This window comes from Ovis canadensis, chromosome 1, assembly GCF_042477335.2.
Source record: "Ovis canadensis isolate MfBH-ARS-UI-01 breed Bighorn chromosome 1, ARS-UI_OviCan_v2, whole genome shotgun sequence".
Taxonomy (NCBI): domain Eukaryota; kingdom Metazoa; phylum Chordata; class Mammalia; order Artiodactyla; family Bovidae; genus Ovis; species Ovis canadensis.
This window is the reverse complement of record NC_091245.1, coordinates 220,564,945-220,579,431: the sequence shown is the minus strand read 5'-3', so window position 1 is coordinate 220,579,431 and position 14,487 is coordinate 220,564,945.

Genomic DNA, 14,487 nt, shown 5'->3' with positions numbered 1-14,487 from the left:
AGAGGCATTCACTTAAAAGCTCTTTGGGAAAACCAATGGCTGGCATTTAGCTGAGTAATTATTGTTGATAATTTACTGTATTATCAGTTGGTGAGGCTATTTGCCATGAAACCCCAAGGATAATACATATTTAACACATTATTTCTCTTACTTTTAAGTGATTTTCATTTATTTTTGCAAAAGTGAGGAATATCTTTTTCTTCTTTTGTCCATCCTTAGGTTTTGGCTTAACATTTATTTAAAATTTTCAAGGAATGCTTTCAAAGGCCTTAAAATTTTGATCCAACGTTTTTAGAGTGAATCATACTTTCAGTGTTGCTTGTTAAGGGGAAATGTGTTTTTCTTTCTTCCCCAAACTTATTTCATTAAAAAGCATGACACATACTACAACATGAATGAAGTTTGAGAATGTAAGAGGAAAAAGCCAGTCACAAAAAGGCAAATACTATATGATTCTCCTTGCATGATGTATATAGAGGAATCAAATGTATAGAAACAGATTGTAGAACAGTGGTTGCCAGGACTTGGGGGAGAGGAAAATTGGGGGTTATCTTAATGCGTACAAGGTTTTATTTTTGTAAGGTAAAATATTTCTGGAGATCAGTCGTTCAGCAATGTGAATATATTTAACACTACTGAACTGCAGATTTTGAAATGGTTAAGATGTTAAATTTTGTTTTGTGAGTTTTTAAAATTTTTTAAATTAAAATTTATTTTAATTCAGAAGGCTGACTCTAAATGTTTTTAAAATGCTTTAATTACTTTTTGCCGTTTTCTCCTTATGTAGTTACAAGTATGGCATAATTTTCAAAAATCCAAATGTCTAAATGGGTTTTAAGAAATACAAAATAAAACTCCTAGGTAATTTTAAAAAGCTGACTCAGTCACTCAGTTCTAAAGCATTCTGGTGGCACACGGTATCTTAGGTCACTTGTCTAATGGGCCTATTACTTCAGCCCTGTTCAGAACTCTTGTCTTGAAAACGTATTATTGTAGATACATTTCTAGTATTGGTTAATAATACTATTCTCAATGAACTTAAGCAAGGAAAGGGATTTACTAAAAAGGATGACAACACTTCTATTAAAAAGGTGGCAAGAGGGAGAGGACATATGTGTACCTATGGTTGATTCACGTTGATATATTGCAGAAACAACACAATATTGTAAAGCAACTATCTTCCATTAAAAATAAACAAAAATTTAAAAGATTACAATGTGATATGTTTTGCAAATAATAACAACAGAAAAGAAAATTTATTTTAAAAAAAAAGATGGCAAAGGTAAACTTGTGTTTACCCATGTTAGGATTTTAAAAAACACAGTTCAGTTCAGTCGCTCAGTCGTGTCTGACTCTTTGCGACCCCATGAATCGCAGCACGCCAGGCCTCCCTGTCCATCACCAACTCCCAGAGTTTACTCAGACTCACGTCCATCGAGTCGGTGATGCCATCCAGCCATCTCATCCTCTGTCGTCCCCTTCTCCTCCTGCCCGCCAATCCCTCCCAGCATCAGAGTCTTTTCCAATGAGTCAGCTCTTCACATGAGGTGGCCAAAGTACTGGAGCTTCAGCTTTAGCATCATTCCTTCCAAAGAAATCCCAGGGCTGATCTCCTTCAGAATGGACTGGTTGGATCTCCTTGCAGTCCAAGGGACTCTCAAGAGTCTTCTCCAACACCACAGTTTAAACGCATCAATTCTTCGGTGCTCAGCCTTCTTCACAGTCCAACTCACGTCCATACATGACACCAGGAAAAACCATAGCCTTGACTAGACGGACCTTAGTCGGCAAAGTAATGTCTCTGCTTTTGAATATGCTATCTAGGTTGGTCATAACTTTTCTTCCAAGGATTAAGCGTCTTTTAATTTCATGGCTGCAATCACCATCTGCACTGATTTTGGAGCCCAAAAAAATAAAGTCTGACACTGTTTCTACTGTTTCCCCATCTATTTCCCATGAAGTGATGTGACTAAATGCCATGATCTTCATTTTCTGAATGTTGAGCTTTAAGCCAACTTTTTCACTCTCCATTTTCACTTTCATCAAGAGGCTTTTTAGCTCCTCTTCACTTTCTGCCATAAGGGTGGTGTCATCTGCATATCTGAGGTTATTGATATTTCTCCCGGCCATCTTGATTCCAGCTTGTGTTTCTTTCAGTCCAGCGTTTATCATGATGTACTCTGCATATAAGTTAAATAAGCAGGGTGAAAATATACAGCCTTGATGTACTCCTTTTCCTATTTGAAACCAGTCTGTTGTTCCATGTCCAGTTCTAACTGTTGCTTCCTGACCTGCATACAGATTTCTCAAGAGGCAGGTCAGGTGGTCTGGTATTCCCATCTCTTTCAGAATTTTCCACAGGTTCTTGTGATCCACACAGTCAAAGGCTTTGGCATAGTCAATAAAGCAGAAACAGATGTTTTTCTGGAACTCTCTTGCTTTTTCCATGATCCAGCGGATGTTGGCAATTTGATCTCTGGTTCCTCTGCCTTTTCTAAAACCAGCTTGAACATCAGGGAGTTCACGGTTCATATTGCTGAAGTCTGGCTTGGAGAATTTTGAGCATTACTTTAGTAGCATGTGAGATGAGTGCAATTGTATGGTAGTTTGAGCATTCTTTGGCATTGCCTTTCTTTGAGATTGGAATGAAAACTGACCTTTTCCAGTCCTGTGGCCACTGCTGAGTTTTCCAAACTTGCTGGCATATTGAGTGCAGCACTTTCACAGCATCATCTTTCAGAATTTGAAACAGCTCAACTGGAATTCCATCATCTCCACTAGCTGTGCTTGTAGTGATGCTTTCTAAGGCCCACTTGACTTCACATTCCAAGATGTCTGGCTCTAGAGTAGTGATCACATCATCATGATTATCTGGGTCATGAAGATCTTTTTTGTACAGTTCTTCTGTGTATTCTTGCCACCTCTTCTTAATATCTTCTGCTTCTGTTAGGTCCATACCATTTCTGTCCTTTCTCGAGCCCATCTTTGCATGAAATGTTCCCTTGGTATCTCTAATTTTCTTGAAGAGATCTCTAGTCTTTCCCATTCTGTTGTTTTCCTCTATTCCTTTGCACTGGTCACTGAAGAAGGCTTTCTTATCTCTCCGTGCTATTCTTTGGAACTCTGCATTCAAATGGGTATATCTTTCCTTTTCTCCTTTGCTTTTCACCTCTCTTCTTTTCACAGCTATTTGTAAGGCCTCCTGAGACAGCCATTTTGCTTTTTTGCATTTCTTTTCCATGGGGATGGTCTCAAGAAATCTGTAAGGATATAGAAAACTGGATAGATGCCAACAAAATTTTGGAATCTAGAGAGCATGAAGATGCGTTTACCTGACTTTATACTTAATTCCCTGCAAAGGCTGGGGTAAATAGTTTATAGTTTTTCAAATTTCAGAAACCCAAAGGTTCAGTAAGGGTACCAGCAATTGTACCAGGTAACTCTGAAGAAAGACATGGGTATGGGTAGCGGTGAAAAGAATATGATTAGTTTAAAAGTGTAAGAAGTTAAACTATCCAATTCCATTTCTCACCCCAGGGCAGACCAAAGACTGCTCTTTTCCCCAACCTGGAATAGACAAAGTTTATTTTCAGAACCAGTTGAAACACAAAGGATCTGGATTCAGAGACTCTGGTCATGTTTTGAGTACCTTATTGGATACAGAGGTTGAATAAAGTCTATGTACAGAAAAATGAGATCTCTCCTTATTTCCCCTGTAGGTCCTCTAAGAACACACTGGCAACCAAACTTAGTCACCCTCTTCCCCCACCCAGTGGAGGTAGGTGGAAGGACACCTATGTAGGAAACTGACCAACCCAAGAGAAGAACCCCACAGATATTGATTGTGTAGATAAAGTCCCTTAACTAAATGAAGCTGAAGCTGTCCAAGCAATTACAGAGAAGCCCACTGATGGACACATCCTATGGGCTTCCCTGCTGGCTCAGATGGTAAAGAATCTGCCTGCAGTGCAGGAGACCTGGGTTCATTCCCTGCGTCAGGAAAATCCCCTGAAGAAGGGAACAGCTATCCACTCCAGTATTCTTGCCTAGAGAATTCTGTGAATAGAGAAGCCTGGCAGGCTGCAGACCATGGGGTCACAAAGAATCAGACATGAGCAGCCAATACTCTATTATGTATACACACACAGCCCTTCATTCTGTTCCCCTGGAGGAGGAAACGGCAACCCACTTCAGTATTCTTACCTGGGAAATCCCATGGACAGAGGAGCCTGGTGGGCTACAGTCCACAGGGCTGCAAAGAATTGGGCACGAGTGAGCGCACACACACTTCATGCTGTATACGCTTGGGTTGGGCCAAAGAGCTCGAGGTAGTTGAAGAAAGGCTCTTAGAAGAAAATGAGACGTAGAAACAGTAACAAAAAGGAAACTTGGAGAAAATAAGGACAGTGTAAGGAGGAGAAAAGAATTTTTTTAGAATCACTATTATACTTTGAGAGTTCTTGGGTCCATAAACCAAGAATCAGAAGATGAATGAGAGGGGAGCTCCAGGGGACAAAGGAAATTTTAGAAATTAAAAATGAGATAGTTTCTGTGCTAGATTAAAGTGACATTCTGTAGTTTTGAATCTACCTAATCCTACAGTTCATGGGGTCGCAAAAGAGTGGGACATGACTGAGCAGACAATCACGCAAGATTAAGGATAAATGGAAAAAGCAGAATAAAACAACAAGTTAATCCTTCAACAATAACATCATCACAACAAATGCATGACCGTCATCTACTATGAAAGTAGTACGATATCCTGTGAACTCTGAAATACAAGGAAAGGGCTGATCAACTGACGTCAGTGAGACCTACAGGGTATCAGCAAGTGGGCAAGAGGAAGCAGAAAGCAGGCTAAGGGTCCTGGGGTGACACTGAACAACAGCAAACTCGAATCAAACTGCCAAAGGCACTTACGCTGAATGCTGAATATGCCCACTTGGTATAGAAAGAAAATTGTTTTTTTTTTCTGGGAACAGTGCCAGAGCTGGGTTCTAAGGGTGAAGGCAAAGGAAAGGTTAGATGGTATGGGACAATCTGGGTCCAGTTAAATCTCAGAACTAACCAACTGAATCTCCTTTCCAGGACAGAGTCCTTCACAGAGAAGGATCTGTGGTGGTAGAATCTAAACGGAGTAGCACAGGACTTCCCTGGTGGTCCAGCGGTTAAGAATCTGTCTGCCAGTTCAGGGGATACAGGGTAGATTCCACATGCTGTGGGGCAACCACGCCTGTGCGCCACAACTACTGAGCCTGTGCTCTAGACCCTGAGAGCTGCAACCACTGAGCCTGTGTTGCCTAGAGCCCATGCCCCGCAACAAGGGAAGCCGCTGCAACGAGAAGCCTGCGCACTGCAATTAGAGAGCAGCCCTGGCTCGCCACAACTAGAGGAAGCCCATGCATAGCAACGAAGACCCTGTGCAGCCAGAAGTAATTCTTTAAATTATTTAAGTAAATAAATTGAGTAGCACAGAGATACTACGAGCAAGGCGAGAGAAGGTCCAGATAAAGTGGGAGATAGCAACAGCAGGGCAGAAAAAGCAGCTTCAAGAAGCCCGAGGCAACATTGTTTAACTGTGGTTCAGTCGGTAAAGCGTCTGCCTACAACGCGGGAGACGTGGGTTCGATCCCTGGGTCGGGAAGATCCTCTGGAGAAAGAAATGGCAACCCACTCCAGTACTCTTGCCTGGAAAATCCCATGGACAGAGGAGCCTGGTAGGCTACAGACTATGGGGTTGCAAAGAGTCGGACACGACTGAGCGACTTCACTCACCATAACAGTAGCAAAGCCATCAAGCTGGGAAAGCTGTCCCACTGTACCCTCGTCTTCGAAGGTAACTACATGGGCCTCTTCACAGGCTGCCTGATGTATTCTCACAAAGCCGCAGCTGACTTTCCAGAGCACATGATTCACGGGTCACACACCATCCCTCCCGCCTTATTCCAGGTGTTAGAAGTGAGTCCCTAAGTCCAGTCCATACTCTAAGTGCAGGGAGTTTCACGCTGTAAAAGAAGGCATATCAAATAATTTGTGGCATTTGAAAACTGATCTATGATATAAAAAAACTAGAGAGAAACTGAGAGATATGAATAGAAGATAGGCAAAAAGAAACAAACACTTGTCAACAGTTTTGAGGAATTTGGCTGTGGGATTTTCAGTCTTCATTGCAGCACTGGGAATCTTTAGTTGCTGCATATGGAATCTAGTTTCCTGATCAGGGATTGAACCCTGGCCCCCTGCTTAGCTACTAGGCCATCCAGGAGATCCCAAGAGGTTTTTTTTTTTCTTAAAAACATTTTCTTTTGCATTGGAATATAACCAATTAACAAACAATTGTGATAGTTTCAGGTAACAGCGAAGAGACTCACCTATCCATATACATGTAGCAGGAGGTTTCGTTTTGATGTGGTTAAAGTGGCCTAAAATTGTCTGTAGAAAAGGTTGCACAACTCTATGAATCCATTTAAAAACAGTAAAATTGTACACATTAAATTGTATTTTATGTGACTCACATCTCACTAATGTTGTTACTGAAAAATGAACTTATTACTAATTATGGAAAAAATGTGTACATATTTTTGGCATACTTTATGGTTAAGCTGTGAACAGTATTTTACAGAACTGTAACAATATAATAGTAATGTTATATTTAAACTCCAAATAACCGTGTTGAAAGGCTGTGGAAAGGGGAAATTTGTAGAGGTTTACAAAAATAAATTCTCATCTGCCCTACTAGGAAGACCAGTCAGTTCAGTTTAGTCGCTCAGTCGGGGCCGACTCTTTGCGACCCCATGGACTGCAGCACACCAGGCCTCCCTGTCCATCGCCAACTCCCGGAGTTCACCCAAACTCATGTCCGTTGAGTCAGTGATGCCATCCAACCATGTCATCCTCTGTCGTCCCCTTCTCCTCCTGCCCTCAAACTTTCCCAGCATCAGGGACTTTTCAATTGAGTCAGCTCTTCGCATCAGGTGGCCAAAGGATTGAATTTCAGCTTCAGCATCAGCCCTTCCAATGAACACCCAGGACTGATCTCCTTTAGGATGGACTGGTTGGACCTCCTTGCCATCCAAGGGACTCTCAAAAGTTTTCTCCAACACCACAGTTCAAAAGCATCAATTCTTTGGTGCTCAGCTTTCTTTATAGTCCAACTCTCACATCCATACATGACTACTGGGAAAACCATAGCCTTGACTAGACGGACCTTTGCTGGCAAAGTAATGTCTCTGCTTTTTAATATGTTGTCTAGATTGGTCATAACTTTCCTTCCAAGGAGTAAGCGTCTTTTAATTTCATGGCTGCAATCACCATCTGCACTGATTTTGGAGCCCCCAAAAATAAAGTCTGACACTGTTTCCACTGTTTCCCCATCTATTTCCCATGAAGTGATGGGACCAGATACCATGATCTTTGTTTTCTGAATGTTGAGCTTTAAGCCAACTTTTTCACTCTCCATTTTCACTTTCATCAAGAGGCTCTTTAGTTCTTCTTCACTTTCTGCCATGAGGGTGGTGTCATCTGCATATCTGAGGTTATTGATATTTCTCCTGGCAATCTTGATTCCAGCTTGTATTTCTTCCAGCCCAGTGTTTCTCATGATGTATTCTGCATAGAAGTTAAATAAGCAGGGTGACAATATACAGCCTTGACGTACGCTTTTTCCTATTTGGAACCAGTCTGTTGTTCCATGTCCAGTTCTAACTGTTGTTTCCTGACCTGCATATAGGTTTCTCAAGACGCAGATCAGGTGGTCTGGTATTTCCACCTCTTTCAGAATTTTCCACAGTTTGTTGTGATCCACACAAAGGCTTTGGCATAGTCAGTAAAACAGAAATAGATGTTTTTCTGGAACTCTCTTGCTTTTTCCATGAGCCAGCTGATGTTGGCAATTTGATCTCTGGTTTCTCTGCCTTTTCTAAAACCAGCTTGAACATCTGGAAGTCCATGGTTCACATATTGCTGAAGCCTGGCTTGGAGAATTTTGAGCATTACTTTACTAGCGTGTGAGATGAGTGCAGTTGTGCGGTAGTTTGAGCATTCTTTGGCATTGCCTTTCTTTGGGATGGGAATGAAAACTGACCTTTTCCAATCCTGTGGCCACTGCTGAGCTTTCCAAATTTGCTGACATATTGAGTGCAACACTTTCACAGCATCATCTTGCAGGATTTGAAATAGCTCTACTGGAATTCCATCACCTCCACTAGCTTTGTTCATAGTGATGCTTCCTAAGGCCCACTTGACTTCACATTCCAGGATGTCTGGCTCTAGGCGAGTGATCACATCATTTTCATTATCTGAGTTGTGAAGATCTTTTTTGTATGGTTCTTCTGTGTATTCTTGCCACTTCTTAATATCTCCTGCTTCTGTTAGGTCCATGCCATTTCTGTCCTTTATTGAGCCCATCTTTGCATGAAACGTTCCCTTGGAATCTCTAATTTTCTTGAAGAGATCTCTAGTCTTTCCCATTCTATTATTTTCCTCTATTTCTTTGCACTGGTCACTGAGGAAGGCCAACTTATCTCCCCGTGCTATTCTTTGGAATTCTGCATTTAGATGCTTATATCTTTCCTTTTCTCCTTTGCTTTTCACCTCTCTTCTTTTCACAGCTATTTGTAAGGCCTCCTCAGACAGCCATTTTGCTTTTTTGCATTTATTTTTCTTGGGGATGGTCTTGATCCCTGTCTCCTGTAGAATGTCACAAACCTCCGTCCATAGTTCATCAGGCACTCTGTCTATCAGATCTAGTCCCTTAAATCTATTTCTCACTTCCACTGTATAATCATAAGGGATTTGATTTAGGTCATACCTGAATGGTCTAGTGGTTTTCCCAACTTTCTTCAATTTGAGTCTGAATTTGGCAATAAGGAGTTCATGATCTGAGCCACAGTCAGCTCCCGGTCTTGTTTTTGCTGACTGTATAGAGCTTCTCCATCTTTGGCTGCAAAGAATATTATCAATCCGATTTCGGTGTTGACCATCTGGTGATGTCCATGTGTGGAGTCTTCTCTTGTGTTGTTGGAAGAGGGTGTTTGCCATGACCAGTGCATTCTCTAGGCAAAACTCTATCAGCCTTTGCTCTGCTTCATTCTGTACTCCAAGGCCAAATTTGCCTGTTACTCCAGGTATTTCTTGACTTCCTACTTTTGCATTCCAGTCCCCTATAATGAAAAGGACATCTTTTTTGGTTATTAGTTCTAAAAGGTCTTGTAGGTCTTCATAGAGTCATATATAGTATCTAAAGCTGAAATAACAGTATAAGTGTATTATGTAGAAATGTAGAGGTAAATAGTAGGCAAAAGAATAAAAGCGTTGAAATATGTTGCCCAAACAAAGTCTTCCTTATTATATTTAGGTTTTTCAACTACTATTTTGTGTAATCCTAGACATTTGTAATCTGTAAATCTCAATATCATCTTCTGTAAAATAGAAGTTATAATAATAACAATTTTAGCTCAGTTGGTAAAGAATCCGCCCATGATGCAGGAGACCATGGTTCAGTTCCTGGGTCAGGAAGATGTGCTGGAGAAGGGATAGGCTACCCACTCCAGTATTCTTCAGCTTCCCTTGTGGCTCAGTTGGTAAAGAATCTGCCTGCAGTGTGGGAGACTTGGGTTCGATCCCTGGGTTGGGAAGATCCCCTGGAGAAGGGAAAGGCTACCCACTCCAGTATTCTGGACTAGAGAATTCCATGGACTGTATAGTCCATAGGGTCACAAAGAGTCAGACAGGATTGAACGACCTTCACTCACTCGCTACTTGTACCCAAGGCTCCTCTGGGGTCCCAAGGTAACAGAAGATAGAGACCAGTCTTGAGTGCAGGATTTTGGGTGCAGCCAATACATTCCTGGCCTCTCTACAACCCCTAACACTTAGTCCTTTCTCATTATCTTCCACCCATGCATCCCTTATTATGCAGAGTTACCGTAAGGATATAGTGACAAGCCTGCCCATGGGATCTTCACTCCCATTGTGGGGCTGTTGGTCCTCAGTTATTTCCTACAGTGAACTCGTTTCCTGATTGGAAAATTTCAATGTGAAGAATGTATCCGCTTGAGCTCAGAAGTATCCAGATGGATTTAGATACACCTAACATTTTCCTGATGTTGGAAAGAGTACATCATAGGAAATGCCAGGCTGGATGAAGTACAAGCTGGAATCAAGATTGCCGGGAGAAATATCAATAACCTCATATATGCAGATGACACCACCCTTATGGCAAAAAGTGAAGAAGAACCAAAGAACCTCTTGATGAAAGTGAAAGAGGAGAGTGAAAAACTTGGCTTAAAACTCAACATTAAGAAAACTAAGATTATGGCATCCGGTCCCTTCATTTCATGGCAAATAGATGGAGAAACAATGGAAACAGTGACAGACTATATTTTTGGGCTCCAAAATCACTGCAGATGTTGACTGCAGCCATGAAATTAAAAGACACTTGCTCCTTGGAAGAAAAGCAATGACCAACCTAGACAGCATATTAAAAAGCAGAGACATTACTTTGCCAACAAAGGCCCATCTACTCAAAGCTATGGTTTTTCCAGTAGTCATGTATGGATGTGAGAGTTGGAGTATAAGAAAGCTGAGCGCCAAAGAATTTATGCTTTTGAACTGTGGTGTTGGAGAAGACTCTTGAGAGTCCCTTGGATAGTAAGGAGATCCAACCAGTGCATCCTAAAGGAAATGAGTCCTGAATTTCATTGGAAGGACTGATGCTGAGGCTGAAACTCCAATACTTTGGCCACCTGATGCAAAGAACTGACTCATTGGAAAAGACCCTGATGCTGGGGATGATTGAAGGCAGGAGGAGAGGGGACAACAGAAGATGAGATGGTTGGATGGCATAACCAACTTGATGGACATGAGGTAGAGCAAGCTCCAGGAGTTGGTGTTGGACAGGGAAGCCTGGTGTGCTGCTGTCCATGGGGTTGCAAAGAGTCATACATGACTGAGCAACTGAACTGAACTGAACATTTTCCTTACCTAGATATCACCATCTCTGTGCCCAGCACCAGAACAAGACTTACACAGAATTCTGAGACTCGAAGTTCTATCTAGACATAGCCTGATCACGAAAGCAGCCTTAGGTAAGGGAAATACAAAGAAAATTAGAGTTATAAAAGCACTGTCCAAATAGTTACAGAAAATAATATAGGAACAGAGACGTTTGAAGTATCTCCCTCCTCTGGTCCTTAAGCTGGATGCTCAGTGAAAGTGAAGTTGCTCAGTCATGTCCAACTCTTTGTGACCCCATGGACTGTAGCCTAACAAGCTCCTCTGTCCATGGGATTTTCCAGGCAAGAGTACTGGAGTGGATTGCCATTTCCTTCTCCAGAGGAAATTCCCGACCCAGGGATTGAAGCCGGGTTTCCCACACTGTAGACAGATGCTTTATCATCTGAGCCACCAGGGAAGTCCGGATGCTCAGAGTAGCTCATCCCAATTACATTACTTCTGCTCCCTTTTAAGTATTCTCAAACAGGAGTGGCTTCCTTATAGAGAAACTTAATTAGACAAATAATATTTGTATAGTAAGCATGTGTATTTACATTACACAGTGCTAGCTTCTGACAAAGCTCATTTGTGATGAAGAACTTGCCCTCTTACAGCTTCTAATGTTACTAAAGCAAGGAATAGATGGATAGAAAGGCCAGGACATGATTTGGCCAAATGCAAAAGAAGTGGAGAAATAGACACTTTTACAGTGACTTGATTCTTGATAGGGGAAAAGACCATGGGAAGACAAGGAGAGTGGCACTAGGTAAGTGAAGTCGCTCAGTCGTGTCCGACTCTTTGCAACCCCATGGACTGTAGCCTATCAGGCTCCTCTGTCCATGGGATTCTCCAGGCAATAGTACTGGAGTGGATTGCCATTTCCTTCTCCAGGGGATCTTCCCAACCCAGGGATTGAACCCAGGTCTCCCGCATTGTAGACAGATGCTTTACCATCTGAGCCACCAGGGAAGTCCTTGGTGGCACTAGATAAGGACAGGATTTTAAAGAGCTAAAGTGAGAACTGGAAGATTTTCAAAAACAGGGATCTCACTTTTATTGTTTTGATACGTGGTGTGATGAACACCATGAATTATATGCTCAAAATCTCTTTCAACCCCCCTTCCAGCAGGTTTTCCCTATTGCAGAAACTACAGACTTAAAATGCCTTTCCCCAGCCTCCCCTCAAGCTAGGCTCTGGTTGTGATTTAGGTTCTGCTGACCCAGTGCATTTGTGCAGGCCTTGAATTTGCAGCTGAGGTGCAGGGGGACAGGGGCAGGTCACGTGATGTCTAATTCCCCGATGCGTGTGGTTTGAGTTAACAAATACAGCAGCTGCTTCCAGTTTCAACTGGCAGCAGCTTCATTATGACAGGGCAGCAGTTTTCTTGGTGGCCCAGTAACATGGGGTGGCTTTGTGGTCTTCCCAGAAACACAACTCACAGTCCATTTCTCCATGATTCCATAACCCTTATACTACTTGTTATAAATCCCTTTTAAAAAATAACATCTATTTTTATTTATTTAATTATTTGGCTGTACCAGGTCTTAGTTGAGGCATGGGGGAATCTAGTTCCCTGACCAGGGACCGAACCGAGGCCCCCTGCCCTGGGAACTCAGCGTCTTAGCTGCTGGACCAGGGAAGTCCCAGATCCTGGTTCCTTCTGAAGAACCCTGCCTGATTCGGTGGATGGCACAGTGGGAGCTGCAGAGGAGTGGCAGATGCCACACAGGGACCTCATCGGACAGGGGTACCTGCTCAACTTCTCAACTTGCTTAAATACCCCTCAGCAAGAAGGAACTTAGTACCACTCCACAAGGCTGCTAGGGTGGAGAAAAGTATAATAGGGGAGTGATACATGACCATTAATTGTTTGCTTCACGAATACCCAAATAAGTTTTAGAAAAGAGATTGAAATCTTTAACAAAGCCCACAAGGCTGTACAATGTAATTTCTACATGTTTCATCAGCCTGGTATACTGTGCCCTTAGTTTTTCCTGTCCAGCCATGCTGGTCTTTTCTTCAGATTGAATATTCCCTTCTGTGCCTCAGAAAACCAGCCAGGGATATTTTTTAACTGGTAACTCTTCAGTTCAGTTCAGTTCAGTCGTTCAGTCATGTCCTACTCTTTGCAACCCTGTGAACTGCAGCACACCAGGCCTCCCTGTCCATCACCAACTCCCAGAGTTTACCCAAACTTATGTCTTATCAAGTTGGTGATGCCATCCAGCCATCTCACCCTCTGTCGCCCCCTTCTACTCCTGCCCCCAATCCCTCCCAGCATCAGGATCTTTTCCAATGAGTCACCTCTTCGCATGAGGTGGCCAAAGTATTGGAGTTTCAGCTTCAGCATCAGACCTTCCAATGAACACCCAGGACTGGTCTCCTTTAGGATGGACTGGTTGGACCTCCTTGCAGTCCAAGGGACTCTCAAGAGTCTTCTCCAACACCACAGTTCAAAAGCATCAATTCTTCAGTGCTCAGCTTTCTTCACAGTCCAACTCTCACAACCATACATGACCACTGGAAAAACCATAGCCTTGACTAGACGGACCTTTGTTGGCATAGTAATGTCTCTGCTTTTTAATATGCTATCCAGATTGGTCATAACTTTTCTTCCAAGGAGTAACCGTCTTTTAATTTCATGGCTGCAGTCACCATCTGCAGTGATTTTGGAGCCCCCCCAAAAATGAAGTCTGACACTGTTTCCACTGTTTCCCCATCTATTTCCCATGAAGTGATGGGACCAGATGCCATGATCTTCGTTTTCTGAATGTTGAGCTTTAAGCCAACTTTTTCACTCTCCTCTTTCACTTTCATCAAGAGGCTTTTTAGTTCCTCTTCACTTTCTGCCCTAAGGGTGGTGTCATCTGCATATCTGAGGTTATTGATATTTCTCCCGGCAATCTTGATTCCAGCTTGTGCTTCTTCTAGCCCAGCGTTTCTTATGATGTACTCTGCATAAAAGTTAAATAAGCAGGGTGACAATATACAGCCTGGATGTACTCCCTTTCCTATTTGGAACCAGTCTGGTAAGTCCTACTTGTCGTTAAATCAACCCTCCCATTAGACTTCAAGATGTCCACATAACATGCTCTCTTGACACGTTCTACTTCCCTTCATAACATGAGCCACAGACAGAGTTAAATGCTGATTTACATCAGTCAAAATAGATGTCTGCCCTGCAGACAGGAAAGTCCATGCGCATAGAGACTGCTATATTCCGTCTGACAGTGCTTCACACCAAGACTGGTGCTCAGTAAGTGTAGCTTAAGTGAATGCACTCCATCAGCATGCTTTGATTTTGTGGCATCTCTATCCAAATATCTGCTCTCACGATTGCTGCAGCAAAGGAAGGTAGGTTGGAGACTTGGCCACAGATTCTTAAATGCTTCTGCTGGGAAATGACATGCATCGCCTCCAAGAACATTTTGTTGGCCAAAGCAAGTCACAAGGCCACCTCCCTTCAAAAGGACAATCTAGGACGGGGAGGA